Consider the following 7,695-nt stretch of genomic DNA (forward strand, 5'->3'; position numbering starts at 1 on the left):
TGATCTCCTTTAGTGATAATCCCCTGCAAGAGAAAAAAATCTTAATCTGAAACGTTTTACTAACGAGTGGACATGTACTTTCCTCACTTTATAGTTTTTTTTTAAAAACTTCAGCTCAGGATTATTACCATAGCAACCATAAAAGAATTTATGCGCCGCCTGCGTTTGGGTCTATTTTTCTCAGTCTTCCTCCCGAGGCGTTCTGCGGCGCTTCGCATGTCACAGGAGGGGAAACGCAGCACAGGAAGGGCAGGCCGCACGATGAGTCAGGCCGAGCAGCTCTTCCTGTGAGCGGCCGCGCCGGAGGTATCTCAGAGGCAGCCACTCGCCCTTGATGTCACCTCGTGTCACCTCGCCTCCCCGCACTTCGCTCACGCTCCCTCTCCCGCTCTGTCCCCTCCTGCTCTCCTGTTCTCCCGGATTCCGGCTCTTCCCTTGCCCTGTCAGTCTAGGCCTGTGTCCTTGGCCAGCCCCAGGAGAGGCAGCCAGCCCACCCCAGACCCGTCACCTGACAACACACCTGTGCTGGCCCCTTCCTTATTCTCCCTCGGAGCAGCTCACCTCCTCCCTGTCGCCATTCCCTTCCTGCTGTCTCTACCCTTACCTGGTCACAGGTGCTAACCGAACCTTCCGGCCCTGCCTTCCTCGCTCTTTGAAACAAAGAGAGAACCTCAAGTTGACAAAGAACCAAAGGGTCACTCAGTGCCACGTTAGGGTTGACCTTTGAACAATGTGAGGGTTAGGGGTGCTGACCCTCGTGGATTTGAAAATCTGGATATAACTTCTGACTCCCCTAAAACCTAACTATTAACAGTCTACTGTTGACTGGAAATCTTACTGATAACATAAACAGTCGATTATCACATGTTTTGTATGTTGTATTATTATATACTGTATTTCTATAATAAAGCAAACTAGAGGAGAGAAAATGTTATTAAGAAAATCATAAGGAAGAGAAAATACATTTACGGTATTATATTTACCAATATTCTAAGTTTGGGTGGTCTGTTTGATACAAAACACTGTAGGTGTTATACGTATAACTGACAAACAGACATCGAAAATGAAAAGATAATGTGGAAAAGAAATTCATACTTATGTGGTATAATGATTCATTCACTGACAATGAAGCGGCAAAGGTACTATTGCTTCCTGGTAATCCAGCGTAATCGATATGCTTGTTTCAAGGAAGAAAGGAAATCTCCAAATAATTTTCCAATATATTTATTGGAATAAAAACAGTCCGTGTATGAGTGGACCCACACGGTTCAGATGCGTGTCATTCAAAGGTCGGCTGTCACAGTAACTCATGTGATCATCAGTTCGTGCGAACGAGGGGTCAAAAGGCAGGAAGGAAGGCCAACACTGAGGGCAGCCAAAATTAAGTGCCCATCAACACTCAATCTAATGGCTACATGTGCTCAGTCCCGGCCACCATGCTGACATGTTCACTGGGAGAGTCAGAACTCATCAGTACCCGTTCTTGGACCCCAGAAGGCAAGAGAGAAGACAGTTCCTTACTGGTGAATGTTACACGGACATAAACCTTCGCTGGGGAGAATCCAGCTTTAGGTGACCAGAACCTTATACAACCCGGGCAACTTCTTTGAGGAAAAAAAGTTACAAGATTATAAATATAAAATTAGCTACAAAAGTAAACATTTCCTTAGAACGAGAAGAGAAATCATAACAAATTGCATATTTTTTTTAAAAGCTGATAAATATCACAAATATCACAAAACCCGAGGCATCCAAGGGACAGAGCCCCGAGGAGCCCAGTGTGAGTTTCACCAGGGGACAGTAACTGTGACTTTACCCTGCATTTTCTTGTTTCCTGCCTACATTGCTTGAAAGGTCGTCTGTCTTCCCTCCCCCATTTCCTCCCCACTGAGTGGCTTCCTAATCACAGGCACTCAGCTCCAGTTCACACCACTCCACTGAAACCGTCTTCTCAAACATTCCTAGTGGCTTTTTCTTGGTCACCAAATGAGATGGCTTTTGCTCGGCCTTCGTGCTCCCGGTCTCTCTTTTGCCCCAGACACCTCTTCTCAGAATTCCACCTGCCTGGGCATGCAAGAGGCTACATTGTCACAACTTTCCTATCGCGCCTGCTCATCTTTCTCCTTCTCTGGTTTTACTTCCTCCTTCCACCCACCAATGTGGGTATCACCCCAGGCTCAATCCTTCGCTCTTGTTCATCAGCCCACGTGCTAACCTGTCCCCTCGTGAAGTCTCAAACATATGAGCCGCGCCCAGAGAGATGGCCCTGACATCTCTCCTGTGTGTTGGTCCTGCCAGGTGGACTTCACGTGACCGTCCCCCTGGACCTCCAACTCAGTGTGCTCAAAGCCCAACTAATTACGTGCACTCCAAAACTGGTCGACCTCACTAGACCCTGAAATTCAATGTTTCTGAAACTGAATGCATCGTCTTCCCCCATAACCAGCTCCCAGCCTGAACTTCCCACTTTGTGTTAAAAGTCTGACCGAAGCAGATGAGTATCAGGTCATAATCTCGGCAAAGGAAGTGACGCTCTTTTTCTTCTAGTGATCTTTTCTGCATAAAGTCATTCATTCCAGTTTGTTCCTCATGAGAACAGGAAGTGGCTCTGCGTGTTGGCTGGAAGAAGGAGCATCTGCAACCCACTCCATGGGGTTTGGTTTGAATGTCTCCACCCAGACTCAGAGGCTCCAGGCCCCAATGGAATGAAAGCGTTTCTGTGGTTAATAATGCTACTGTGATTCTCCCGGCAGCTGACAGGAACTGTGGCATTTGAAAGGGAGGTGAACGTTGTATTACTAGCAAAAAAAAAAAAAAAAAAAAAACTTGGTCAAACAAAAAAAAGCACCTTGTACTCTGTGGGGAGTTGGGACACAAGAGGAAAAACAGCAGCTAACCCCTCTTGTACCTCGAGGAATGAGAGAAATGTCACTGCAAAGGGAGCAGAATGGCAGAGTTGGCGGGGATGGGTGGGCTCGATGAGAAGAGGGGGAAAGAAGAAAAGGGGGAGCTGGGGGTGCGGGGAGGACACAATAATCTAAAACTGGAGCCTCTACCCTCTGTGGAAGAACATTGACTTTTCGGGGCCCTCAAGGAAAAAATTAAATTTCCTCAACTGAATATTGAGGAAAGATGGAAAGAAGTTGACTAATCCACCTCTGCGACTGACGTACAGAGAGATGGTGTCTAACGGGAGTCAATCCCGGAGGCGGGACCCAGCCAAGCAGAGAAGCTGGAACGGAAAAATCAAGAATATCCATTTCTCTTCGAAGTCAAGATGTCAAGACCATTTCTCTTCGAAGTCAAGATGTCAAGACCTGCCCTGGGAGAGAAAGTGTCTTATTCAGGAAGAAAAACACGGGTGGGTGCTTCTCTTGTCTACATAATGCAGAGCACAAGTGAGCATCAGGGCTCTAAGTGATTGGGCAGCAAATATAGAGAATTTCAAGGTGGATAATACCATCACAGAACAAAGCCGGGCCTTCAATACCCAGAAGTGCACGTGTCCGAATGACAAAAGGCGGGTGTGGCAACATGGCCTAAGGCTCTGTCTTCGCATCTTCTCCGAGAATATTCTTCCTCCCTCTGTGATCTCACCTCATTTAGAGACCTGCATATTGAGACCCCTACATGTATCTTCCTGTGTGTGTCCCTTGAGTTCTTTGTTTCCATCTTATTGCCACATAGCAAACTACCACATGTTCTATGGTAAACAAACAAACAAACAAAGCACTGATTCTCAAGCTTGTGAATCTGCAAGCTGACGACTGTTCAGCTGACCTAGACTGGGTTTGGCCAGGCAGTGGCTTAGGCTCAGGTCTGTCCCATGTGTTCACTCTGGGACCCAGAATGAAGGGGCTTTGTATTGTCGTGACAGGTATTAGATGGTCCTTCCCTGAGCACAAATGCACAGTGCCTCTCGTAGCTTAGGCTTCCGAAGGGGCACTACCATTTTCAGCCACGTTCGGTACGTCAGAGCCAGTCCTGCAGCCAAGCACATCGAAGGCTCAGGAAAGAACAGTTTTCTCATCGAGACGGAGAAAGAGGAAATGAATATTTGCTGAATAACTTCATCTACCACACTTCTCAAACTCAGTGTCTCCAAATCTCTCATCGTCCTCAGCGTTGTTGTCTTTTTTTAATTTAGCGGCTGTCACGATCTCTGTCCAATCAGAAAACCAAGATTCATTCTAACTTCTGCCTTCCTTCAGGAACTATTATGACCAAGTCAACCCTTGAGATCTTATTTATATTTGTACCCCATACCTGGTACCTGATAAAATCTGAGTGATGGCTGCTGTCTCTTGTTAAGTCCATATCTAATGAAGTCCATATTTAATGATATAGTAATGATACAAATCTCAGCCCCAAAATTCAGGAGTGTACAAAACACACCTGAAGAACCTTCTTTATTTTATAATCACTCATCTTAACGGTTATTTTGTATCCTCATCCCATTGCTGGAGGAAACTGAACCTTAATTCATGGTTTTCCCAGTTAGTTCAGGATCCCTTTCCCCCTCCCTACCTCCTGGTTGCATTTAAGCATCTCAGGCAGTAAAGTTTACCAGGCACGGGGAAGGGGAGCAGAAACGCCAGGCCCTCAGTCTCCACTTGTCCCTTTGGCATCAGCTGAGACACCCTCAGTCCCATCCATTTACAGACGTATGGGGCACAGCAGCACACCCCTCACCCTGCCCACGAAGCCTCCTCAGGGCTCCCCACTCTCTCGCCGACTTCCATACAGCTCTTGGGCATTCAGGATATAGTTCGGCATGTTTCACGTGCCTGACAGGGTGAAAGGTCATTCTGCAAGGTCCTTCTCCTTAGCTATCACACGTGGCCCTCTCTAGTCCACTAGTCCTACCCTATGCAGGGTGGAGGAAAACGTCCACAGGACTGTCATCACGCCTGGCTCCACTGGGATTGGAAACATAGTTGCCCTCTGCTCCAGATCCCCTGAATACATAAAGGGTTCCTAGCATACGTTTCTCCCATCTCCAGACTGGGCATGAAGGAGGGCCTGGAAAAGGTCCCTTCTTGGGAACATATCAGCACTTGGTGTTCCCGTGCACGTCACTGCTTTCCATCTGCCGTGCATCACCTTCTCAGAGGCAGCAGAGTTATCTAGCCTGGTGTAAAAAGCACTATCTCTGACTGAGGTTCTATTCTTCCAGACCTACCATATTTGTCTCTGTCTTGGTGACCCGAGCCTTTAGGGACTTAGGCTATTGAGACTCCAGAGCAAGGGTTCTTATCATGCAAAATGAGTTTTTGAAACTCAACAGGTGATTCTTTTCTTGAGACAAAGTTATGTACTGAGTGCTACTATGGACCCACTGTTTCGGGTTCCACAGATGCCCAGTTTCTGGGACAGATAAGTCCTTTCTTTAAAGAGCTTAGAGCTGGTGGCGTTTTATTTTCCCGAGTGCTTCCATAATTACCCTTTCTTACGGCATAAATATAGACAATCCTAGGAGATCGTACAATGGCAAGCAGGTCCCTCGGCTAACAGAAAGGGAGAGAGGGACACATCAGTTCGTTCACAACTAAATGTCATCTCCCTGTGGCATCCCAAACCCTTCATGATATGTCCAGCTCCTAAACGATCTCCTGACTCTCCCTGATAGATACTCCATGCTCCAGCCATCCGCAGTGCTGGCAACAGCCACAACAGGCCCTGCCCCCTTACCCCTCAAGCCTTCCCTGACCACTAGGATGGAGTCAGGGTCCCTTGTTGGTGCTGCCATAGCGTTTTGTGTTTTCTCCTTCCATAGCGTGTGTGCCACAAAGTTGTCATGTGCCAGCTGTCACCACCTCCACATGAACCAACGAGGTCCCTGAGAACCAGGGCAGTTTCTGTGATCTCTGTCTTTCTCTACCCAGTGCAAAGTAGATGCTTCAAGAATATTTGTTGAGTGATATGTAACTTTTTAAATAAATATGTTTTTCGTATTAAAAATTATTTCATGTAAGTTGACATCAGAGAGAAAATCATTGGGATGGTTTTAGGAAATGGCCAAATAAAGGTAGGGAAGGGGAGGTGTCTATTAGAGAAAGTAGAACTCTGAGAAAATCAGAGATGGACTTTCATTCGGGCTGAGGAACCAGCTGGGATGGCATCAAAGGGGAAAGCGAGTACCGGGTACCGCAACGACTTCTGCCTTCCTCTGCACCCCCCTTCCCCTCCCCACTCCCGTTCTCATCGGTGCCCTAAGCCTGAGAAACGCAGCCTGTGGGGCCTCAAAGCGGAACAGGGGAAATGACAGGACTCATTGTGAAGCCAAACAGGGTAAGAAACGAAGGTGGCTAACTAACTTCCCAAGTGTCAGCCGGCGCCTTGGTTCACAGCTGATATTTCATTACCTACCTGTGGATTAACAACCTGAGAGCAAGACCCTTTTTAGAGAGCACTATCGGATTGTTTGGGGGTAAAGGAGATGGAAGGCATCGAGGAATGAGAGAAATAAAATTCGATTGTTTTAAGTCTAGCACATTTAGAACTAAGAGGTTTCAATAAAATGGCCAGATATAAAACTATAAAATATACAGAAAAAATTAAATGTACAAAACTCATGTGAAGAAAACTGCAGCGATTATATCACAATATATAAATGTATCAAATTAGCACAGTGTACACCTTAAATTTACATAGTTATATGTCAAATATATCCAGTTTTTAAAAACTGTAACTTTTTGAAGAAATAGTTTACTCTGAATAAACACTGAGCCATACCACGTTTGCCCCAAAGGGCTGACTTCGCAGTGTAGTCAGGTTCCTTCAATTAAATTATAATAAATTTTATAGAATTCCACTCAAAAGTTCGATAGGATTTGCCAGGGAAGTGGGTAAGGGGAGAGGGAGGCATTAGATAAGTTGATTATGAAGTCTATATGAAGAGTAAATGTACAGAAATTGAAAACGCTTTGAAGAAAAAAGTTGTTAGAGACACAGTTATCAAACAAAATAGACAAAGATGAAAGGAACAGAAGAGAGTTCAAAACCTAACCCAAACACAAAGGGAGGTTTCGTCCAAGACAGTGCTGTCCTTTCGAATGAATGAGAAATTAAAAGATGGTGTTGTTTATGTTACTGGCTCTCTTTTTGAAAAAGTTAACTACTTCACACTATATAAAAATAGATTTTTAAATACATTATGGAGTTGAAGCACAATGAAACATTAATATTAGAAGAAAATAGGGAAGAATGTACTTATAATAATAGGGTAAGTCGAAGGCTGACAAGAAACTAAAAAGGAAACAGTAGATTTGCTTTAAAAAAATTAAACACTTCTACATGGAAAAAGTTAATAGGCAGATGACACAATGGGAAGAAACATTTCTAAAACATGTAACAGAAACTCATACCCTATAAAGAGCTCCTATAAACCAGTAATAAAAAAAACAAGAGCTTAATTTTTAAAAGTTAATTATATTAGATAATTCACTGAAGAAGAAATACAGATGACATATAAAACTAAAAATAAGAGTTTCAACTTCAAAAAACTTTTAAATGCAAATTATAATTTAGAAGCCAGTTTTTGCCCACTAGTGTTAAATTTTTACACATGATAAATTGTACTTACAGTACAGTAAAAAAGGCATTCCCTCTGGGGCGTGTGGGAGTGTAAATTGGTACTTTTTAGGGAGCAATGTGACAGTATCCACTGCAAGTTATAACATATAGCTTATGCCT

This window comes from Pteropus medius, unplaced genomic scaffold (genome assembly GCF_902729225.1).
Source record: "Pteropus medius unplaced genomic scaffold, Ma_sr-lr_union100, whole genome shotgun sequence".
Lineage (NCBI taxonomy): Eukaryota > Metazoa > Chordata > Mammalia > Chiroptera > Pteropodidae > Pteropus > Pteropus medius.